The 25,986-nt window shown below is 37.8% G+C and overlaps 1 protein-coding gene across 2 annotated transcripts in view; it reads left to right on the top strand.

Annotated features, from left to right (window-relative positions):
- The window catches only part of LOC136771412 (contactin-1), an 83,999-nt gene that overhangs the window by 842 nt on the left and 57,171 nt on the right, over positions 1 to 25,986 (top strand). The window contains exon 2 of one of the 2 annotated variants that reach the window (XM_066723711.1): positions 21,661 to 21,728. The exons of the other annotated variant lie outside the window; for it this stretch is intronic. The gene's annotated coding sequence lies outside the window, so the exon portion shown is untranslated. The remainder of the gene's footprint in view (positions 1 to 21,660; positions 21,729 to 25,986) is intronic. 2 annotated transcript variants of the gene reach the window in all.

A 25,986-nucleotide genomic window follows, 5' to 3' on the forward strand; every position in this document is an offset into this window, starting at 1 on the left:
GGAGTCCAAGGATGCTTTAAGGACACTGCTGTATTGCAAACGCCTTAAATGCCCATTCTGTGTTGTAATGCTCTCAAGAATGCATCGGATTTGCACCTGTTAAGCAGTAAGACTGTCAACATGTCAATGGGCTTGGCTCTCTTGGTGGTTTTAGGTGATGGCCTGAGCCAATCTGTAGGTATGAGGTTTTTATCTGCATTAAGCGTATAATGAACTGACATGTCTTGAATGAACATTGAATGAAAGGAGTTTGACATCCCTAAAGTTATACCAAATTCATGGGTATTATTTTCCTTTTCTGTCCTTTTTTTCATTGAGTTATGTTGGATACTCATTTTTAGTCATGTGAAAATGTGATAACTTCCATGCGCTTACCAAGCAATCGCTAATCAGGAATGCAAAGAGGGAAATAGAAAGAGACGAAGCTCTTGGAGCTAAAACTAATGCAAAGAGCTTTTTTCAATACTACAACAGCAAGAGGTCAATAAAGGAGGACGTGAAACAGATAAAGGGCAAAAATTGAAGTATCTTGGAAAACGAACAAGATGTGGCAAATGTTCTAAATGAGTATTTCACAGAGGTTTTTACAAAAGAAAAAATGGATAACATGCCACAGGTTAATAATCAGTCCAGTCAAGCCCTAAGAGAGATCAGGATAAATGAGGAGGAGGTACTAAAGGGACTAGCAGAATTAAAAACAAACAAATCACCTGGGCCAGATGGGATATTTCCAACAGTACTTAAAGAAATGAGGGAAAATATTTATAGGCCGGCCGCTAACTCAAATATTGAAATATATATGAAAATCATATTCTTGGAGATAGTCGACATGGGTTTAGACGAGGCAGATCATGTCTTACTAATTTATTCGAATTTTTTGAACATGCAACTGCAGCTGTAGATCATGTGAAAGCATATGATCTGATATACTTAGGTTTTCAAAAAGCTTTTGATAAGGTTCCACACCAAAGACTGATCCTCAAATTGGAAGCTGTAGGCATTCAGGGTAATGTAAGTAGATGGATTATGAACTGGCTGATGTATAGGAAACAGAGGGTGTCGATTAGAGGAGTTGCTTCTAACTGGAGTGAGGTTGTTAGTGGAGTTCCACAGGGATCAGTACTAGGGCCTTTGCTTTTTCTAATCTATATTCATGATCTGGACTCTTCGATAGTTAGCACAGTTATCAAATTTGCAGATGATACTAAAATAGGTGGCTCAGCAGATACAATCTCGGCAGCACAGGCTATCCAAAGGGTCTTTAATTGTGGGCCGACACCTGGCAGATGAAATTCAATGTGGACTAGTGCAAGGTATTACATGCAGGCAATAAAAATGTCCAATATAATTACACTTTGGGAGTAGAACTGGAAAAAATCACGCATGACAAAGACCTAGGAGTTTATGTGGACTCATCACTTTCTCCATCCAAACAATGTGGGGAAGCAATAAAAAAGGCAAATGGAGTGTTAGTGTATATTTTCAAAAGTATAAAAGGGCAGTCTGTACAATGCACTAGTTAGAGCTCATCTGGATACTGTGGACAGTTCTGGGCTCCACACTTCAAGAAAGATATCGCTGCTCTAGAGGCAGTTCAGAGGAGAGCAACCAGACTTATTCCAGGTCTGAAGGGAAAGTCCTACTGAGAGACTGAGGAACTGAACCTTTTTACCCTGGAACAGAGGAGACTACGTGGGGACTTGATCCAAGTCTTCAAAATCATGAAAGGCATCGACCACATCAAACAGAGGAGCTTTTCCAGATCTGCAGGGACACATGCACCCGGGGACACAAATGGAAATTGGGCTTCAAGGCATTCAAGACAGAAAACAGGAGACACTTCTTCACACAGAGAGGCGTCACAATCTGAGCAAACTCCCCAGCGATGTGGTGGAAGCGACAACTTGGGAACATTTAAAAACAGAATGGATAGGATCCTTGGAATCTCTCAGATATTAATGGACACCAAACGAGCATGATGGGTCGAATGGCCTCCTCTTGATTGTAAACTTTCTTGCTATAGCCTCTGGGTAAATAATCCAAGAAATTGCTTTTTAAAGGCAATTGTTAAGAATGTAAATGAATGCAGATTAAATAATCAGTGTCTCAATTCAAAAGGTCTGCACTTGGCTGGTATTGGAACACACTTGTGCAAAGAAAGAACAACTAATATTTTAACTAAAAGCTATATCTTGCATGAGGCTCTAAACTGTAGCTCACTTAGTTTATGCCAAAATCTTGGAAAGAGACCCTGGTGTAAAGAGTTATGTAGTAATCTGTTTCAAGAACCTGTGCACCTTAGCAAATGCAGCTGGACATTAAGTTTGAAAGCTAAAACGCATCTCCGAATGAGCAGAGAGTGCCAGGTGTTGCACTTGTTGGCTGGTTGAAGAATTGGGGAAGAGAATAGGCACAGAAACTATATGAGTCTGCCTCAAACACAGCTGCATTGTGCATTCAGAAACATTTGTGTTAACATTTTTGGTTACAATGATTTTGTTTCTGCCTCATTCAGTACCGTTTATAGAAAACAAAAGTGGTCCATTGTCTTGATGTCTAGATTGTCTGATAATATATGACATGCTGAAGAAGCTGCATCTGTGACCCGAGATGTTGCTTCAAACCAAGTGTGTATGAAATAGTGCATTATGAACACTTCATTGTTCACAGTACCCTAGAGAAATAGACCTTTAAATGTGCTGGAAAGTAGATGTAGTAGCTTGCTATTGTCTTTCTGTTATGAGATTCCATATATTTAAAATAGAGTATGTGTATTAATTAGGTTTTGCACAAGTAACAACAAATTTTGTGATCTGTGACTGTACAACATGTCTTCTTCTTTTATGACTAACTACAGTTTGGAGGAACAGTATTCTCCTAAATTTAAAGTACGATTGCAAGATTGGCATTCAGGGCAATAAACGTTATCAGCATCGATCACCCTAGATTGCGATACAGTACAGATCACATGCATGCTTCGTTTTGTTACCCTTAATCATGTAGATTCCTGCTGACGATTTATGATCATGTTCTATTTTACACTCTTTAACCTTCTCGCTAATTACTTCACAAATTAATATCTTTCGAATACGATTCCTCTGCGCTGAATGTGAGGGTGGCAGGGTGGGGGAGTGTTGCAGTCTCACCCTCGCCCCAGTGACCAGGATCTCGGCAGCGCATTTCAGATGTTTCTGCAGGGATGCTGTTCTTCAGTTCCCCTCCTCCACACATTCAGACTTCAGGGGCCTATAATTACAGTTAAATCTGTTTAAAAAATCACCACAATAGTAGGGAAAATGCATGATGCATTATTTGTCATAAAATAAACAACTAGAGATCTACTAATTTTAAAAAGATTCAGCTGTCTTTCCTGGAATCCACTCACCACGGTCTGTGATCTACAATTTCCCTAGTTATTCATAATTATCAATCTGTACAGCATACATCATGTGATTCTCTAGGAGCCTTTCATCTTGAATTGTTCATATTTATGAAACCAAACTTAATTAGGAGGCAGTATCAGTGTTACACAAACATATTCAGTGTAAGTTTCAGCATTTTTCATGCTGCTATCCCTCCTCTGTCCATTTTTCAGAAGCTAATTAAACCGATTCTTTATAGAAAAACTAAATACAGCATGCATACAATATGATTTGCATTAAAATGTTATTTTTTGGAAACATTAGCTTGCTACTTCAGTCAAGAGCTATATAAAGGGTTAGATGTCACTTACTAGCAGATAATTTGGTTATCCACTAGCTTTCACTGAAAGAAAGGTTATACAATAGGATATTGAGAAATTAACAATGCATTATCCGGATTAATTCCTTTTAAATGCAGTCTTAAGTAGTATGTTTGCCTACCAATGAAATGACTCATTAAATGAATTCTCAAGCAAATCAATAAGTCTGATAATTAGCTGATTGAATTTAAATGTGGGATATCTGGTGCCACTGAACAGCAAACCTCTTATAGTCATAATAAATATATTACTGTAGATGAAGGCCATGGCACATTGTCAGCATTGTGGCAGGTAAGGATGTAGTGGGCAGCAGTTCAACAAATGCAGAGAACTGTACTTCTGTCTGACTCGATGGCGCAGTTAGCATTCAAAGCACCATATCATGCTGTATCAGTGGCACTCCTATTCTTATAACATCCATCCACCCATTTTTATCTACTGATCATCCAGCACAGGATGTAGTCATTCGACTTGGTCAATATTGCTTTCGATTTGCTATATGTCTGCCCAGTCCAGAGTAGTTTTTAAGTGTTTTTATTTAATCGTCTGTGCGGCTGCAACAGTTCGCTATTCCCCTTATTTTCCTGTCATCTACAGATGTCACGGGTTACTCTTTAGTAGGCCGTTAATGCTAATGAAGAGTGGAGGTTGTAAAACGTCCTTGTGGTGCGCCACTGAAGATCTGACTGCATCTTGAGGTTTCTACCCTTCGTTATTGCTGTTCTAGGTGTTTCTACAGATTACCCAGTCCAGTAATTCAACCAGTAACCAGTAACTCAAAAAACAGTTCAATGTTATTTAATCTCTAGCCTATGTCACCTACAGCTTTTAAATAAAGTATTTAAAGATACTTTGCATCGTCTATTACTGGAAATGTATTATTGTGTATGGTAGTATGCAGGTTAGTATCAGGGAGAGTTTTTAGGTTTAGTCAAAATAGTAGTTATAGGTTAAGGGGTAGTATGCATCAGTGATAGTGTAGCAGCAGTATAAACAGCTGGTAGGTTAGTGTCCATGATCTTCTTTAGAAAGCTATAGTATAGTAGAAAGCTTTTTTTTTTTATAAATACAAAGCAAAGAAAAAGGTTAATGTTAGAAGAAAAGCATTTTGAATATTTTAAATTGCTTTCAAATACTGTGTAGATTCTAATATGGTGTTTCTCCATTGATGCACATTTGTAAACAGTTACATTTTAAACCGGTCTCAAAAGTGTGCACAGATGAGGGGGCGAATAATCTGTTTCACGTTTTATTTTTTCCGGATGTAATGTTAATGTATAGCAACCTTTTATACGTGGAACAATAAAGCTTCATATGTTTGTGTGTCTGCTTTGACAATAGTCAATTGAAAGAGGAAAACATGCATGTGACAATGTGTAAGTGAGAAGCGATTCTCAGCTCTAGTTAAATGGAATAGAAAGAGGCAGTTGCCAGTTGTTGTGATACGAGTTAATTCTCTTGGCTCTCTTCTTCTGGTGCGTAAATACAATATTTATGTTCGGAGAGGAGTTTAATGAAAATGTATAGGATTCTCTTTTCATTGAAACGTTTGTAGAAAGCAGCAGTCAGTGAGAAACGCAATCCTCTAATCCACCTAGAGGGATTAATGTCAACCATGGCTGCCATTTTGACACCCTTATAATAAAGTGAATGATATCAGAACGCTGCAGATATGGATTCCTGGGTGGAAATGAATCCTGAAGTCTCCTGATGTCTGTGTATTTTTTTTTCAGTTCTATTTACAGTTTGTAAGTTTGTTTGGAGATGTTTTCATATTTATGTAGATTTTTTTTTTTTTCTGTTTGGTTTTGTTTTGTTTGAGTTGAAACTGGCTAGCAAAAGCCATGTTAATCCCTGTAGTCCTCCACGGACTCTGATGCATTTTTAATTTGGAAAAAAAAACGTAATATGACAAATGATAAATCCAGAATAATAGTTTTAATTTAAAATTGAATGAATGTCCCATCTGAAATATGAAAACAGGATTGATTCAATATGCAGCAGTAAATAGTCTACATTAAAGAATGACATTTACATAAGGATGTGCAATTTTGTTTTTATTAATCTCAGTTATTATTATTATGTTCATCTCTGGGGTAACTGTGTACTTTGTGTGGTGATATCTAGTCTTAATAAAGGAGAGATGGGTATTAACTTTCTTTGCCATGAACTTTCCTTGAATTCAGAATTAAAGACAAGGCTAGTGAGTCAGTCAGCAGTAAATACTGAAAATGCACAGCCCTGAGATACGTTCTTACATATTAATTTGTGTTTAAAGCCCTGTTCATTCGTGCAAAATATATTTTATGTATTAGAAGCCAAATGTAATTAATATTCAGATACATCCAGTGATATTTTGAGAAATGTAATGTAGCAGTAACTGTTAACATTTTCCCATGTATAATGAAATGTGCCTGGATAATTATGCTGAATAAAATGGCTCGTTTTAAAGTTGTATAAGTCTACCAGCCGGCAAACTGCTGAGCTTTCCGTTTTCTATGCGGTAAATAATTGATCCTGATTTCCCTGCAGTTTGTGCATCTGCCAAATGGATGCTATTCTGAAAATCAAATTATATCCATTTAGTCCTTTAACAGACTAAACAGACATTTATAGAGTGGGTATGTATCCAATATAAAGTTTGGCTTGACAATGCAGTTTTAATTCCTTCCGACCTTAAAGGTGAGAGCCACCGCCTTATTTGCGAGTGAAGAGTTTGCTACGCATCTCATTTTACAAGGGATTTCGATACCTGTACTTTAAGCCTATATGTTGGCCATCTTCCCATCCCTTACCAAAATATAGACAGGGAAGACTAATCTGTTAACTAGTTTGAATTAACTGGCATGTCTGCTGGAAAATATGAAGAATAATATTGTGTAAGGGATTGTACCGTAGAGGTCTTATGTAACATCAGTGAAACATTTACTTCTATTCAAAAATTATTTTGTAAGTGTAATTTACATTTTAAATAGTATGATGTTCTCTAGGCCTATGTATTATGCTGTGCTTTTAAAGAATAATATAATCATCTTATGTGCCCTCCGTTTGTGTACAAGTAAGAGCTATTTAATTACATTCCTCCACTTCCATAATCAAGATTTACTTTGCAACTGCAGTGGAACAAATATAAGTTTAATAAATGTATTGCAGAATACATTCATTTGACTTTTGTCCCCCCTTATTTCGTGTATACTAGAACACTTGAAATGCAGTTAATGACAGGAAATCAAATCTTACATCAATATTTTTGCATGTTACTTTTTAACATCGATTTGTTGACATGTAATTAAAGAGCTGTGGCTATGGAAACACGTCCTTGCCTTTGCAGCAATTGGGGTAATCATATCCCGTTGATTCGGCCGTTCAAATTGTCTTAACAGCCTGTTATTACCTTTAAATGCATTTTAATAGGAACCCAGAATGCTTTAACTCCATTAATTGTTCAACTGACACAAGTAGCAGCTGGCTGTAATCACTTTTTTTTTTTGTCCCTTCTAATGAAATTAAAAGCTTAGAAAACCATAAACAAGGGCACTTACTAATAATGTTGTTAATTTATTTTTATACATTTGTTGTTATTTAAACTACAGAGGAAAAACATGACTCAAACTAGAATAAAGCTTAAAAGACTTAAAACAAAATAACAATGGCATGTATTAAGTTTCACTACTAATCTGGAGAAACCTGGACAATCGCTCTGTTGACCCATATGTATACTTAATGTAGAAGAGCGCGACTGTGGAGTAATGAAGTTGCTGTGGTAGGCCAGGCAGCTGGGCTTGAGAGTCAGGTCTCGCCATGGCCACATGGCAGATCAGGTGGCAGAGACAGGCAGCGCAGGGAAGCCACCTCCCATCGATCTGGGCTCTGTGCGAAGAACCGGTATGCTGAGCTATAATGCAGCGCGATGCCGTTTAATGATTAGCCCCAGAAGATGAAATAAGTCAACCTTTATAATTTCAATTTTATTTCGTAATACATCTCATTATGTGGCAGCAGGCGACGGCTGTAGGGCACCAGGGTGATGAACAAATGTAAAAACCTTGCTTTGCTTCTGACAATCTATGTCAACTAGTATTATCAAAACTATTTTTCACCAGAACAGGGCCCCCGCAAGATAGCGTACCATTTAATGACTCCAGGGAATGGCGTGTATTCAAATGCGAGGAAAGATCCCTAGTGCGAATGCTCTTTCCCATTTTCGCCATCATTTTTTCTCTGGACTCTCTGCTCAAACATAGCTCAAGGTCATCGGATGCTAGTGTTTCACAAGTAGCGTAACTGCAACAAGTTATGTGTTTCTCTCCTTCCATGGATGCCCTTTTGGCGACACAAGGAAATTCTGTTCTAAACAATATGCGTGTTTCAGCAGGAGCCTGATGTGGACATTCAATTAAAGTGCTGCACCACCAAAGTTATTGTGTGCCGATACAACAAGTTTTCCGGAGAATGTTTACATTCAATTACAATCTTATCAAATATTAACACAGCAGGATTGACCTCTGTTGAGACAGCAAACTCTCCGGAGGATCTCATCATCAGCTAAGTGTTTTAATGGAACAATCTGTATGTAGGGAAAAATACTCGGGGAAGAAAAAGAAGATTATTTAGATTAAGCTATTTTCATTAAGTGTCTAGACATGGGCTGCTGGAAGATATTTAACACAATGAAAAATGGAGATGAAACAACCTATTATCCAGCTTCACAGAATGGCCTTTTCACAGAAATGATTAGTCGCTGTGGTTTTCATGCTGAAAAAGTAACACTTAAACCATTGTGTTTACTATTCCTAGGACACATTTAATAGTAATGACTTTGTAGCATTATAAAATACTTTTAAATGTTGTACATATTTTGTTTTGGCAGTATTATCTGAAACCATAATGCAGAGGTAATTTGTGCCAGTTGTAGTGATGTGTCGAAAACAACTTTAAAACAATGCGATTGTGTCAAAGTAATAATAGTAGATATGGTATAGTCAGTGTCAATGTGCCTCTCAGTCAAACAGAAGAAAAGATGATCTGATTGTATTCGATTGGTGTATGTATTGGCATGGATTAGTAACTGTCTAATGTGCAGAACATAAAGAGTGCTTGCAAGGGGAGAGGTCTCTGGGTGGTTTGAAGTAATTAGTGGAGCACAACAGGGATCTGTTTTAAGCCTGCTGCTGTTATTTACACCAGCCATATAGGAAACGGGGAGTAGAAAATAATGCAGCATTAGCAACATAAGAACTCTTTTCAGTCTCAAACCATTTAGGACCCCACGGACACCTGGAAAATACAAAGTGAAGCAGACAAATGCAAAGAGCTATTCGAATCGATGTGACCTCATTTAGAATATTGTGTTCTAGAATAATAACGTCTCTGGAAAGAATGGAAGGAAGAAAGGACGGAACGGTTCCAGGTCTCACAGGGATTTCATTGGAAGGGCTTCCTTAGAAAAAGGATCATGGCAATCTGGGACAAGCCAACCAGTTGAGTAGTTAAAGCAGACTTTCTGGGTTATTTCCATAAAGACAGATACGTTTTTTATGCAGTTTACATGTAGATGCTTTGATACTGCTCAGTTTTTTGCTTCTGCAAAGACAATAACATTTTTTGTTTAAATTTGTTTTGGTTAGCACCCTTTGATTTAAGCACAAAAAAAGCTTTGTGGAAGTATTGCATAAATTATAGGCCTACATCTGTTTCAGCTCCAAAATAATGTCAAATCTGTCCACTGTGCTTCTTTATATGTCAGAGGTCCCGTTTGGCGTCCCGTTTCTGGGAAGTCTACACATTATTTGCCCTGGCTTACTCAGCACTTTTCTCCATTTGGCCTCTGTTGCCAGTGTAGTCGCAAATATACCAGTAATCTGATCAAGGCGAGGAGTGAACAATCCTCAGCATCAGCAACAATGTTCTGGAGTTTTATTTTCAATGCCTCCATGGCTCTACAGAAGTGATCTCCATTATCACCCCAGAATCCAGACATCATTTATTATTTCAGTTTGTGTCGTCTGGTTTTGAAACAATCGGTAGGTTAACTTTGTGAAACTCTACACACTATATGGGTACCAAAAAGAGTTCAACAAGTCTCAACAAGTATTTCTGACTTTCAGCTGTGTATTTGTGTATTTGTCCTAAAATTGATGACAAAATGTTTTCCTCGTATCTCAGTAGCAAGATGTTTGGTGGCGGGAGAAAAAATAAACTTGCGCAAAGCTATGAGTTGTTGTAATACACGTTTCTTCATTATACACAATATATCAATTTCTTAAAATGGCGGTAATGGCCCTTTGGATAAATGTCTTTGTGCTGGCACAGAATATTGGAAATTGATACAGCGAATACAGGCTGAAATTGACCCTAGGAAGCAGAGTTTGGAAACGCACAGATGGGATGAGTGTAATGGTGGTGCGGTTTACTTTTTTAAGGCTTTCTGAAACGTGGAGGAAATCTAAATTAAAAGAATGGCTGTGCTTTCAGGAAGCCCTATTATACATTTAGGGCATCCTGTTCCTTCTGTCTTACTCCCGACAGCTAAATTGTTTGTGGATCAATAGCTTCCATTCCAATCGCTCCACAGATGAGTGAAGTGCATTTAAACCCGGCAATCCCATTACAAGAGACAGAGCTCCTTAAACCTCTCCAAAGCACAAACAGCTTTCACCGTCAAGATGTGAAGGGAATTTCCAGAGGCCACTTCCTATTCCCACACAGACACACACCACGCAATATCCCTTCTTTTGCTTACTTTTGATGATGATGATGATGTTGCTTATTATTGTTTTATTAGAGGTTTAACCACTTGAACTTTTTATCTTTTGTGTTGGTTGCCTGCATACACAAAAGTGTTTTTTTCTTTTATTAAAATTCAGATTCAAGTCTAAATATTTTGGGGTCTTACTTTTGAATATTGAACAAATAAGTAAGTAGGCCTATATGAATCAATAGTTGTATAATTAACAGTTATATTGTGGTGACTTGAGATGATAAAGATATAAGCTTTATATCTTTCTATGTATTTTATATTAACTAATATTGATTGCTGGGTGGAGTTCTACTTTGCATGTTGCTAGCAGATAATACTACAGTGTCCCCTTTTACATGCAATATAGTCAAATATAATAAGTAGGCTATACAAATGTATCTAAGATTTATACTACTGCACAATGTTTTAACTAACAATTGTGCCCACTGCCCAGGGAATTTATTGTACTAGATAGGTAAATTAGATGTAATTTATCAATTGTGTTTAAATGATATAACATGGATCATGTATGTGTGAATATCTGAAACAAAGTAGGGTTCTTGGAAAGTTCAAACATTGGCTTGGAAGTAATTTTGGTTTTGTAGATGCTATGCTTTAAGTCAACTCTGTGAACACCACTCTCTGGGCAATTTAGGTTGTCTAATATTAGTATTAGGTAGGGCACAAGGTTAACCTTCAATTTATCTAATGCAAGGACACAGATAGATGAACTTGGGAACAATCTAAAATGGGAACAAGCCGTTTTGCATGATAATTATTCACTTAGGATGTCGTGTAGGGATGCAATCACATCTTCTGACTCATTGTTGAATGATAATGATTATGCTAATGGGTTAAATTACATTACCTGGTGGTCTATTATTTCTTTCTTTCTTTCCTTCTTTCCTTTTTCTGTACAGAAGCCCTTACCTAGAGTGACTTAAAGTGGTCACATAATATGCATATTTCACAAACATAATACAGAACTCCAGCAGAATTCAGAACTTCCCATACATTGATTTTTATTGAAAATATGTTATGGTTTGTGTTGTGTTAACTTCTTTGGGGAATCAGGCATGCACAATAGTAAAAATAAATGTTTACTATGTATCAATAAAAATTAGGTGTTTTGGTTTGCAATAATCCACCTAATGATGTTTTATGAATCCGTATAATATGATAATATTAGTCCAGACTTAGAGGCTTTTGCACCAAGTGTAGAGTTTGCACCCCTTTTGTCCAACGGCAATTAAAACTCTATGATTGAAGGTTAATATTTATCACAACGTTCACAGGGTTTAATTACAGCAAGCACTAAATGGAGCAAAAATATGTCTGGTGCAAAATCTGGCAGTGTTACAAGTGAGTCCTTCACTGTGTAGGTGGAGTAGAAGACTGTTAAACTGAGGCAAGTTGAGTTAATCAGTATTATATAAGTGCCACACTTTTGAGCATCTCCATTGCTTTTTAGGATATGCTTTTTTTTATGCAAATGACTGTTGATGCAGCCGCAGAATGGGGTGAAATTCATTGCTTCTCAGGAAATGCTAGCAAAACTAAAGATATGGTTCTCAGTTTCAGGAAGGAAGAATACAGACTCAGATTCCATACTTGTAAAGTTCCTAGTGAGCAGTTGTCATCCGATCTCACCTGGGACGAACACACTGCCTACGCATTCATGACAGACGAACCGAAGGTTTGTCATTTGAGGATGCCTATTTTATATACTATTGTAGTAAGCCATCAGTGACCTTTGTTTTATAATGAAGAGTTGTTTGTATCTTTTGAACTTGTGTTTTTGTGCAATCTATTCTAATTAATCCAGCTGCTTTTCTTATTCTCTTACAACAGAAGTCAATGACTGATTAAAATCAGCTCGGCATTAGTTGGGTAATTATTAGTAACCTTAGTATTGGTAAGAAAAAGAGAGAAATGACCTATTCTGAATTTCTTTTCAACTGCACAGAAATGGACATTCATTTAGAATAAATTGTTGATCTATTACACTTAAGCACACTGTGACAGAATGGGAAAGCCATTTGTTTTTTCATACACACTGTTAATGAATAATGGCAAAACTGAAGTGCCACAGCGCGAGATCGTGATGTTCTGGCCCGTTGATTGCTGGCTGTTCTCTATGTTCCTGGCCTAACTTAGGCCTGACAGGGTTTCTCTTTGAAGGAAGCATTGATGTGGGACATTAGCATGCAGGCGGCAGCGCGAGGCACACAGGTTGGTTTCTCGTTTCGTGTTACAGCATTTTCAGTAGGTCAGCTGAATGGCTGCAACAGTCTCTTTCAGCATACAAAATGAGCTGCGCTGAAAGGGAAACAAACCCATCTTGGACATGAGTGTTGTTTATCATGCTCGTTCATCGCAGAGCCATTTAAATCTGGCTTCTTAAAATAATTTATGAGGTCAGAATACCAACTAATACATTGTCATGTATCATTCTTTACTATTCTTTACTAGAATTATTTTACATTGAACCTGTTGCAATAAATATAATTTGAGAATCATTCTTATATGTAAACACATTTATTTATTTATTTATTTATTTATGTATGCATGTATGTATGTATGTATTTATTTTCCACAAATTTTTTATTTGTTTATTCATCTAACAGACATCCTTTTTCAAGTGATTGACTAGTTATCTTTTGAAAATTGTTTAATTAAATGAGTGCAATTACTATGGATAAACTATGCTATGAAACAGATTTTGTATTCTGCTACATTTTTTAAAATTCACATATTATGTGTGTGTAATATGATTTTATTACCTGTTTACGTAGTATCTTGGTTTTCTGTTCAAACAAACCTTGATTACTTGAATTGGCTGAATCAGTGTGTGCCAACACCACCTGTAACCGAGTGAATCAGGGGTCTGTTTCCTGATAACAATCCTACTAGGGGGTTTCAGGATCAGTGTCGCGATTAACCGCTGCTGATGTTGATCGCTTTTGTGCATTTCCCAAACTGCCTCATGAAACTGCAGTTGAAGAACAATCTTAGAAGTAGATCTCAGAAGGTGCTGTCCTAGTAAGGTGCTGAAAAGGGTGGGAAGCCAACCATAAAATATTCAATTTGTTCAATATTTTCCTTGTGATTTTAATATTACATTTTAAAATGAGTGGAAAGGAAAATTCATACTGTACATACTGAGTAAAGTAATAGATTGAATCTTAATTTAATCATCATATACACTCACCTAAAGGATTATTAGGAACACCATACTAATACTGTGTTTGAACCCCTTTCGCCTTCAGAACTGCCTTAATTCTACGTGGCATTGATTCAACAAGGTGCTGAACGCATTCTTTAGAAATGTTGGCCCATATTGATAGGATAGCATCTTGCAATTGATGGAGATTTGTGGGATGCACATCCAGGGCACGAAGCTCCCGTTCCACCACATCCCAAAGATGCTCTATTGGGTTGAGATCTGGTGACTGTGGGGGCCAGTTTAGTACAGTGAACTCATTGTCATGTTCAAGAAACCAATTTGAAATGATTCGACCTTTGTGACATGGTGCTTTATCCTGCTGGAAGTAGCCATCAGAGGATGGGTACATGGTGGTCATAAAGGGATGGACATGGTCAGAAACAATGCTCAGGTAGGCCGTGGCATTTAAACGATGCCCAATTGGCACTAAGGGGCCTAAAGTGTGCCAAGAAAACATCCGCCACACCATTACACCACCACCACCAGCCTGCACAGTGGTAACAAAGCATGATGGATCCATGTTCTCATTCTGTTTACGCCAAATTCTGACTCTACGATCTGAATGTCTCAACAGAAATCGAGACTCATCAGACCAGGCAACATTTTTCCAGTCTTCAACTGTCCAATTTTGGTGAGCTTGTGCAAATTGTAGCATCTTTTTCCTATTTGTAGTGGAGATGAGTGGTACCCGGTGGGGTCTTCTGCTGTTGTAGCCCATCCGCCTCAAGGTTGTACGTGTTGTGGCTTCACAAATGCTTTGCTGCATACCTCGGTTGTAACGAGTGGTTATTTCAGTCAAAGTTGCTCTTCTATCAGCTTGAATCAGTCGGCCCATTCTCCTCTGACCTCTAGCATCAACAAGGCATTTTCGCCCACAGGACTGCCGCATACTGGATGTTTTTCCCTTTTCACACCATTCTTTGTAAACCCTAGAACTGGTTGTGCGTGAAAATCCCAGTAACTGAGCAGATTGTGAAATACTCAGACCGGCCCGTCTGGCACCAACAACCATGCCACGCTCAAAATTGCTTAAATCACCTTTCTTTCCCATTCAGACATTCAGTTTGGAGTTCAGGAGATTGTCTTGACCAGGACCACACCCCTAAATGCATTGAAGCAACTGCCATGTGATTGGTTGGTTAGATAATTGCATTAATGAGAAATTGAACAGGTGTTCCTAATAATCCTTTAGGTGAGTGTATGTGTCAAACACATTTTTGCATACTAGTTTGATTCTCACACTGATAATGTCATAATTCAAGCAACCCTATCTACCATATAAATGTTTCTGGCTGCAGATAAGAAAAAGGGAAAGCAATTCCTAGCCCCCTCTTGAAATTTCCTGCTGGTTGCACCCCTGGCGTGTGGCGTCTGTGACGATTAACTTCCATAATTCTCTGAACTGCAGCCAGACTACCACATATAGCGAGAGGGAGATATTCGCGCAATGCATTTATGTTCTTCTCCACTCCCATCTCTCCTCACGATTGCTCCAGACAAGCCGTGAACTCAAGATGCTATTGATGAACATCCTCACAAACGATTGTTTGGGAATCGTTTCAGATTCAAAACATTGCTCTTACAATGCATGTTTGACTCACTTTGATTTTTGGAAGGGGTATCCGGGCTTGTCAGAGTTATTGCATTGCATTTCTCCTATTTCCTTGAGCAAGACTATTAAACATTTGACATGTAAAGTACAAACTCATCTGGTCCAAGAAGTGAGGACCTGGCCAGCCCTATCAACCCTGTAGTGCTCCACCCACCCCTGCGGACATACCTGTGTAAGTCACTGGAATAATTCTGCATGTAGAAATCTGTAATTCTGTAAATGAATAATTTAGGTCACTTCCTTTAGACGTAGATTTAAAGAACAGAGCAGCCACTCCTTCATTGTTGTGGGTAGTGTGGCTTCCCTCTGACATGGTATTTCTGGTCATTTACTACTGTTTAATGAATGAGGCTACAACATACTTAAATCCTGAATTTACTGTACTGGGAATAAAGTACAGAGAATTATAATATAATATAGTATAAATAAAGAGTATTCATTTTGAAAAATGTGTTGTGCTGGGGAAAAAAGGAATGTTTCATAGCAATCGATAATCTTTTCAATAATTAATTCATAATGAGAGTCATGCTGCAGGCATCTTGAAATCGGCTGCTTGATGTCCCATGGGGGGTCATCCGATGGAATTCCGGCATCATTAGTGGTTCTTTAGCCAGGTCAGTCGGGGCACGCTGCTGAATCTCTAGCAATCAGATACAAACACACCTGTTGTTGGTTCCTCTGTAACAGAAGAATCTTACAACTATGCTAAAGACTGATTGCTTCGAAAATACATTTCTGGCATGTATGCATGAGTTAATAGTGCTCGGTGACCCTCTGTTTGATATTAATCGCACTGGCTCTGCATGACAACAGGGCACATAACATCACTGCACCCCAAAGTAACCTGTACAATCACGAATACCATCTCAGAACTGTAGGTCTCTTGCTATCTTTGTCTGTGCGCTGTGGTTGACAGTATCTAGAGACGGATACAGAACAGTGTTTTTTCTTCATGTTATCTAATCAAATTAGCCAGTAGATGTTCAGTGCTCTTCTTGATGCCCCCAGTCTCAGGTAATGAGGAGCTTTGTGCAGCAGTGTTTTGATTGTATACCGGTATACACAATCCCAGCCCAGTTTACTGAGAGTGCAAGCTTCATGAGAATATTGGATAATAATCAAGTTAATTTTAAATAAAATGGCATCCTCATCAGTGAGTGAGTGAGTTGGTCAGCTAAAGGGCGAACTACAGAACCAACATGCAAAAGTGTCCAGGAGGAAAGAAGTTGAAGTTGCAAGATACAGAATGAATGCAGTAGTGAAGGCATTTCATTTGGCTAGAAAATAGTACTGTATGTGCAGGGATGTGAAGTTTGCAGTATGCATGGAAAGGGTGAAGAATGAATTTGGATCTGTTTTTCATTGAGGTTGTATCCTCTTCCTGCTGCCTTTCTTAAAATAAATGGAATGGTTGGATTCCATTCATGTATTATATTATTCAGTATATTATCCAGTATATATTAATAATTTGTCTTTCCTTGAATATTATATATATTTTTTTTATAGATTCAGGGGTGTGGTTTAATTCAGAATAGCAACTGTAAGCAATTGTGAAGATTAAATACTGTAATATGACAAGATAGAGTGAAGCCAGGCAAAACCTTTTAAAAGCTAGGCTTTACAGGCATTGACGTAAGTTTTGCCTTTCTTGCCTACTGTTTGCTTTTATTTATATGTGTACCTATTTAAAGTATCATGTTAAATCTTAAAATGTATGTCTCCCGTCACAATTAACAGTATTCTCCTGCTTTTGATTAACAAAATGCATACAACCTCGTGGCGATTACTGATGACATCAAGAAAACGTAGGACAAGCAAAAATAAAATTCAGGAACTTCAATCTCCAAGGCACTAAATGCTCTTGAGTATTTTCTTTTATAATACTTGCTTTCTTTGTGACATATACATGTTGTTTTTATCCTTTAATTCTGAAAAAGTAAATTAGAGGGATCAGGACCCTTCATTATAGTCCTACTACCTTTGCATGAAGAAATTAATACTTTCTGTTAAGTTAAGTTACATTAAGTTACCCCAAATTAGCACCTCAATACAATACATTCCCATTGTAAATGTTAACATCATAAATAGAAGTGTAGGCCTATATTTCTAGTGAAAGTAAATATTTCATAATAGTATCAATAGTGATGACAAATATTAAAAAAAAAAATGTTTTATCATATATCCCCGCGATCCACAAGGATAAGTGGTTTCAAAAATGGATGGATGGATGTTTTTTCATATATATTTTATCTTGAAATCTCAACAAAACAGCAAGTAACTCTGCTGCAAAACCACCAATGTTTTTATGCAGAAGGGATTTCAGAAGTATTATCTCCAACATCAATCCTCCAGATTATATGTGGTATTAAACCACTATCTATAGAAACTGCTGAATAATCTGTATTTCTCTTCCATCTTCCTGTAAATCGTGTCATATTCTAGTTATGTGGCCTAGATTATCAATTTCATTGCTTTCCTCTTATATTTCATTATTTTTAAATCTAAATATATAGAAATGGAGATGCCTCTTCGTGAATTTTAAGGCTTAATAACTCACAGCCTGTCTATTATTATACTGCAGGTAGATGTGTGGATGTAACATTAAATAACTTGCATTGCATTCCAATTATAGAATCAATATAGTAAGCCAGGAACAATCTAGATTTATCTGACTCTAATATATATCCTATAGCCTCTACATATCATTGAAACATCAACACAATTACAGTAAATTCAGAGCAATTTGGAATCATCCTACAAAAGACTGTATAATGTTTTGTATTACTATATAGCTGTAACCTTACCTTGCTTTTCAGAACATATTGAGAACTAGTACATTGATATGGAGTGTTGTTTACATGATTACATGATTAAAAATGTAGGGGCTTTATTGAGATGGAGAATATATACATACTTCAGTCCACTTTGGGGAAAGAACCTATATCTGATCAAATATCTTGCATATATTGACGAAAAACTGTGGAGGAGCCTGAACTGATTTCTGCATACAATTGGTTCTTGCTGCTGACGTGGTCCATAGTGTCTCATGATTTTATGAACCGTGTAGTCAAAGAAAATCCAAACGAAATTCATCCTGACTCCGATGGAAAGGCCAAGATGGCTTGGATGTTGCAGTTCATTGGGCACGTGCTTCAAAATTTTCTCTTTCCCAGGAGTCATGTTTCAGTTGGCCCATGGCCAGTCTGTGTGTCACATTCCCCTTCGACAGCTTGGTGTTACCAACAGCATCGGTGCTACCTCCTGTTTCTTCTAGGACAGGCAATCTGGCAAGAGGGCAGCTACCTTAAACACAGAGTAGTGTCTGGCCATCTGTGCAAAAGATAACGCAGGTGTTCCCTAGAGGAGAACCAGTTGAAAGCAGATCCAGTCTTGTGCTGCTGCAGGAGATCCATCCAGCTGTTTAGCAAGCTCTGTGTTTCTCCCTGCAATGAGGAAACTGTCGAAGAACTCCCGATAGAGACTTCTGATTGTGCCGCTCTCCTGAAAGTATAGTTAGGCTTTTGCACTCCTGATATCTGTTTATATGAAGCCTGTCTATGGGAGTTGCTTGAAAATCTTTCATCACCACATACTAAATGCCAAACAAAACAGAGCCCTCAATTATTAATGATATTTAAATGAAGCTGTTTATCAGTGAGCATGCATGGCGTGTGCAGATAGAGCTCAATTCATCACTCTTATGAAAAGCCGTCACACCCACAGTTCTGCGGTGATAAATTCAAACACAGCTCAGGTTGTTGAAGAGTTTAGTTTATTTCAACTGCATCCATACAGTAAATATTATGAGTTTATAAACCATTGATTGAGTGTTTTTAGTTACATTTTTGAAGAACAACTGCAAAAAGCCTATACAGATGTTTGTTTCAGAATTGCTCAGAAAAGTGTGTTTGGTCCAGCAGGTGGTTAACTCAAACTTAACACACCTAATTAAATAGATTGATTTAGTTTGTAATTTCACTTTCTGGTTGTAGACAGATTACTGAGGATTAATCTGATGAAAAATCAGATACCTTTTCAGTAATTATAGTACCACAAATACTGCCCATAAATCATTCAAAACAGAATAACATTCCACAATTGCTTCACATGCAGCACAGGTGTAGATCATTCTGAAGGAATAGGACTGTCCACGCTATGGAGAAAATACTAATTATTATAACTGCTGAGTAATCAAATGGAAGTAGTGAATATACCTGATTGTGGTTATTGTTGAGTGCTGTGTATGGATATGTGTACAGAATGCTGAAAATATTGTACGTTGAAATGTTGAAGAGGTAAAGCACAATGTTTTCATGTTTCTTTTTATATTTCTTTTAAATGGGTAGAAATACAACAACCTACACCAATTGCATTATCGGCTTTACATTTTTATTACATAAGAACATAAGAAAGAAACCGAGAGGAGGCCATTTGCCCCATCGTGCTCATTTGGTGTCCATTAATAACTAAGTGATCCAAGAAACCTATCCAGTCTATTTTTGAATGTTCCTTTTTTATTGCTTCCCCACATTGTTTGGATGGAGAAAGTGAGGAGTCCACATAGACTCCTAGGTCTTTCTCATGCATTATTCTTTCAATGATTTTCCAAAAGTGTTCTTCCGAGATAAACAACAACTCTTCTTGCAACATTTCCAATTGCATAAAATTATAAAAAGAAAATGGTAACACTTTACAATAAGTCTCCCTTTGTTACGGTGTATTTACATAGTAGTAACTCATAAGAACAGTGCAATTATGCATTATTACTATGTACATAATGTGTAATAATGATTAACAGTATATGTAAGTACACAGTCGGGTAAGAATTCCCACCGGGAGGCTACCTTTGGAGCTATACCGGGCACAGGCCACTTTTTACACATTAAGTACATTGTAATGTACATAAAGCATAATTACACTTATGAGTAACTAAATATATAGTTACTGAGTACCTACTATGCAAATACACTGTAACAAGGGAGACTTATTGTAAAGTTTTAGCAAGAAAATTGTATTTGTATGAGATGTAGAACAGCAATACTTTTAAGTTTTGTTAAACATGAAATAAACAAACACGTTCATGATCTGGTGGTATTTATTGTTATTGTTATTCTTATTTATAAATATCATGACATTTGCGTTTTGTGTTGCATTTTGCACTATTTTATAGCCACAGTTCTTTTCAATATTCAGTAATAGCCAGCAGACATTTATTCTGTTAGTGTTAGTGACTGTTGAACTTCTATGAAAAGTAATTAACCTCTAAGAATTGTTTTCATGCTACAATATAGATTTAATTTAAAATTATATTTAGAAAGACACATTATGCTCAGCAAATGTAAGTTCTTATCTATGTGGAAATAATTCAGATTTGTGTTCACACTATGATTTATAAGTTCATGTCATAGCTTTTTATTTTATAGATCGTTCACTTGTGTTAATTTCAAATGACTTCTTAACAACAATCAGTGTGTAATGCCATTGACTTCTTCCTTGATTTGCGGTTGCTGTTCCTATTCAAATAAATTCTGTCTTGCCTTAAACCACTAATTTAAAGATGTTGTCTTTTATAATTTGGGATTCTGATATTTTCTTTCTATCTGTATATTTAGTTGTTGTTTTACCACTGCTGTTTTAACATATTTGATTAATTCACCCCTATTGGCAATAAGTAGTCTTGATTACACTAGACCAAAGCAAGGATTTTACTTGCTCTTTATCTCCTTGGTGCTGATTTTTCCACAGACGAATGCTTTAATTTGTTCATATCAGTTGGATATAGATAGGAGTTGCCTGTTAGGGGTTTTCTCAGGGAGGGTTGTTGTTCACAGCAAATTCATTTCAGCACTTCCCAGTATCCGATTTGCTCATCAGCCCCCAGCCATTTTTTCATAGCCACTATAGATTTTATTTATTCAAATTAATAGGACAACATGAAACATTTAAATAGCTTTATCTCTGAAAAATACATTTTATAGTAGCATTATCTAATTGTGATTAATTATGGTTTCTATGTAAGTAAAATACACTTAATTCCTTTACTATAAAATTACATTAAGAATATTCCAATCAGTTTATACTTTCCCAATGCTTAAATAATGTATATGCTGCTGACACCTAAGCTTACCATTGCAAATTGCTACCCTTTAATATGTTATTCTTGTGGTGGATATATGTTAAGTCTTCTCATTGACAAGAATCAAGAGTAGTAATGCCTATAGATGTTACCAAGTTCAGTGGAATAAAAGATCTAAGTCCTGTATAGTTGGAGGATTGACTGAAAGCAGCTAGAATTAAACCTTGTTACTTAATGGATTAATGCAGTTTTCATTGGATTATAGGTAATCATCTTGGGCCTAGACTTTCGTTCATTGAGGATTTGCCAGTAATGACAGCTGACTGAAGCAAGGTAGGAATATTTTCCTGACTTTCAAAATCTTGCATTATATATATTTTTGTCATTCTGCTTTAATTATTATTATTTATTTATTTGCAGACGCCCTTATCCAGGGCAATTTACAAAATATAAGCGCAATACAAAGTGCAAAAATACAGTGCAGTTCAAGGCATATAACCATTACAAATTCCAATTTACATAATTCAGTGCAATTCAAAGCATAATACATTTTACAAATTCCAGTTTACACAAGTGAATACAATATATGAGGTCTTACATCCTGGATTGTAAAAGCTGAGTGCAGACAAGATGTTAGGTCACAGGCAAGGGCCAAGGGAAAGGGCATAGGGGAAATCAAAATAACAATACGAGTACTAGTAACGCAAGGCAAGTAGTATGATAAAATGTAAAGTGCTATCTTACAGGAGAGTGACTAAATTACAAGTACTGTCTGAAAAGATGTGACTTGCGTAAGCGCCGGAAGGAGGTCAGGGACTTTGCAGTTTTGACTTCAGTGGGAAGGTCGTTCCACCATTTAGGGGCCAGGGATGAGAAGGAGTGGCTCTGGAGGAGAGGAGGCAGAGTTAGTCTTCTTTAATGAAGCCACGTCCTCGAGTGCAGGTGTAACCTCATCGTGTACGAGTTGTAGTGAATTGTCTTGTGGTGATGTCATTTCCCCAAACAAATTGAACCTGTGGAGGGTTCCATATTGTGAGTTTGATGCTTGTTTGGGACAAAATCGAGGTCAGGTCACAGGTGTAACAGTGGTGCCAATATTTAGCTGACCGCTCCGAAGAGGAGAAGGGGAAAGTGCTACAGGGCTCATTGTTTACACCAGCCTGTGACAGTAACCTCAGTGCCCTAGACTTTCAGCTGTGTACAAATCCCCCTGTGTTCGGGGATTACTCTCTTGGCATTGTGGGTTTGATGCAGTTTTAGTCTGTGTACCTGGATGCCCAGAGATATGGCTGTGCCTGTGTCTGAGTCCAAGGTCTGTTCACAAATGCTCAGCTAAGCACATGTGCCGTAGAAGAAGGAGCACTTTTTTAGCTTTTTGAAAAGCATATTGCATATCCATATTGCAATTCTGTAATGGATACAGAGGATATTTAGTGTCTCCAATACAACACACAGTTCTTATTGATACTGCTTAGTGCCCCAAAGCATGAAAGGTGTCGCTGAAATGGTACATGAACACAAGACAAGATTGTATGACTTAAACTGCATTCGGGCACAGACAACTGCTATATGAGTCCGGATAACTGCTTCTAGTTTAAGTATGGTACACGCTTCCTTTGTTGCTGGTCCTAATGAGGCTGTCCTTGATGTGAGTTTCAGGCAGGAAGACTAGGCTTTAAAGGTGCTTACATTCTGAGCAAGGCCCCCAACAATCATTTAATCAGCCTGTGAATCTCTTTCTTCAAGGCTGTTTCAAAACTGGCCGACACCACACAGTCTGCTTTTCACTCAACCTGACGCTGGCAGTGAATTTCTACCGAGTCTTTGATTAATTGGTCAAACCTAATATGGTTTGTAGATATTTTGCTACTAATCAACACCGTGCCATCCTGGACACCCCACAGCTCTTTGGTTTGTCAGAGAAAATGACTGTGCAGCAATCTGTCCTCCCTCCATTTCCGTCTCAGACTTTCTCCCAGTGCAAACATGACTCATTCGTCACCTTCAAACTGAGACAGAAGGGCTTTCTAAATAGACAGGATGACTGAATTGAGTGAATTTAATTTAATATCCAAGCAGTTTTCAGTCTAGGGTCCTCTGAGGTGATCACACTTCCTACACTTCGGTATCAAAGTCCAGAACAGGTGTTTTGTTCTGTGGTTCCAGAAACTAGAGTTCTGTGAAATTCTGCAGGGCTGCGTTCAGCAGAAATACCCTTTCATGTGCAGGTCGAGAGCAGAACAGGCCTGAGGGTCCTTCATCTATTCAAAGCTCTTCCTTCTGTGCAGAATCTGTGTTATCATTTGGTCTCTTGCGATTCATATGTCAAGTAGCAATCTGATGTGGATGATTATTCACTATAGACTTATTATATAGAATATAGATTTGTGCAATATTTTGTAAAATTATTTAAATAATCAATCTGGCCACATCCAACCTTCAGTTGTGACATAGGTTATTATAAATGTAGAAATATTTGCACGGTACTGATCTGATTGGCCAGGGATTTGTCAGTCATGTTAGGAAAATATAGACTTATTATGCTGTGAAAAATGCAACAATGATTCAATGCAAACATGATTCAATCTCACTGAAAATAACGTTCAGGAAATGGGCCCCATTCGAAAATAATCAGTAATATCCTATTGGACTGGATATTTCACATTTCGTTCAATGAAAATAACAGATCTGAACACTTCTCAAATGCCCACATTATCAAGACCTCACTATCAATTATTAGTATTATTGGAGTATGTGTTTGATATCAGTTTAAGTTCTATTTACTGCACAAATAAAGTATTTCAGATATGTTCATTTAGCTGGACATAAACAATTTACAAAGACTGCTCTGTCCTCTAAACTGAAGAAGTGTCTTGTTTGGAAAGTGCAGTGCCAGCCAGAGCTGAGGGTACCATTGTGTAGTTCTCCCTCGGGAAATGAGCATGATATGGATGCGTGTTTCTTGTTGAATCCTCTTTTTTCAACGATCTTTCCATTGCATTTTAAGAGCCCTACTTTAGGCTGAATAGGAGAGGACGATTTGAATGAACTAGTTTGAACCCTCACATGTTAGAAAGCTAAGTGGTGATGCTAATAAGGCTGTTTACAAGTTTAAATAATCAAAACACAACTGTTGAAGCTATTAGAGATAACGGTTTGCCTCAGGTAAACCAAATGGTGTAATGTAACAACCACACACTCTTTAGCAGCCACACCTCTTCATTGTTTGTGTGTTTGTGGTGCTGCCTACCACGGGTTTATTGAGACACTCACTTGATCAATGGTGTTATATGGTCTGTTCTATATTGTTAATTATGGGCACCACACACAAAAAGGAATTTAGAAAACCACAGACCATATACACTCACCTAAAGGATTATTAGGAACACCATACTAATACTGTGTTTGACCCCCTTTCGCCTTCAGAACTGCCTTAATTCTACGTGGCATTGATTCAACAAGGTGCTGAAAGCATTCTTTAGAAATGTTGGCCCATATTGATAGGATAGCATCTTGCAATTGATGGAGATTTGTGGGATGCACATCCAGGGCACGAAGCTCCCGTTCCACCACATCCCAAAGATGCTCTATTGGGTTGAGATCTGGTGACTGTGGGGGCCAGTTTAGTACAGTGAACTCATTGTCATGTTCAAGAAACCAATTTGAAATGATTGGACCTTTGTGACATGGTGCATTATCCTGCTGGAAGTAGCCATCAGAGGATGGGTACATGGTGGTCATAAAGGGATGGACATGGTCAGAAACAATGCTCAGGTAGGCCGTGGCATTTAAACGATGCCCAATTGGCACTAAGGGGCCTAAAGTGTGCCAAGAAAACATCCCCACACCATTACACCACCACCACCAGCCTGCACAGTGGTAACAAGGCATGATGGATCCATGTTCTCATTCTGTTTACGCCAAATTCTGACTCTACCATCTGAATGTCTCAACAGAAATCGAGACTCATCAGACCAGGCAACATTTTTCCAGTCTTCAACTGTCCAATTTTGGTGAGCTTGTGCAAATTGTAGCCTCTTTTTCCTATTTGTAGTGGAGATGAGTGGTACCCGGTGGGGTCTTCTGCTGTTGTAGCCCATCCGCCTCAAGGTTGTACGTGTTGTGGCTTCACAAATGCTTTGCTGCATACCTCGGTTGTAACGAGTGGTTATTTCAGTCAAAGTTGCTCTTCTATCAGCTTGAATCAGTCGGCCCATTCTCCTCTGACCTCCAGCATCAACAAGGCATTTTCGCCCACAGGACTGCCGCATACTGGATGTTTTTCCCTTTTCACACCATTCTTTGTAAACCCTAGAAATGGTTGTGCGTGAAAATCCCAGTAACTGAGCAGATTGTGAAATACTCAGACCGGCCCGTCTGGCACCAACAACCATGCCACGCTCAAAATTGCTTAAATCACCTTTCTTTCCCATTCAGACATTCAGTATGGAGTTGAGGAGATTGTCTTGACCAGGACCACACCCCTAAATGCATTGAAGCAACTGCCATGTGATTGGTTGGTTAGATAATTGCATTAATGAGAAATTGAACAGGTGTTCCTAATAATCCTTTAGGTGAGTGTACATTTCTA

This window comes from Amia ocellicauda, chromosome 15 (genome assembly GCF_036373705.1).
Source record: "Amia ocellicauda isolate fAmiCal2 chromosome 15, fAmiCal2.hap1, whole genome shotgun sequence".
Lineage (NCBI taxonomy): Eukaryota > Metazoa > Chordata > Actinopteri > Amiiformes > Amiidae > Amia > Amia ocellicauda.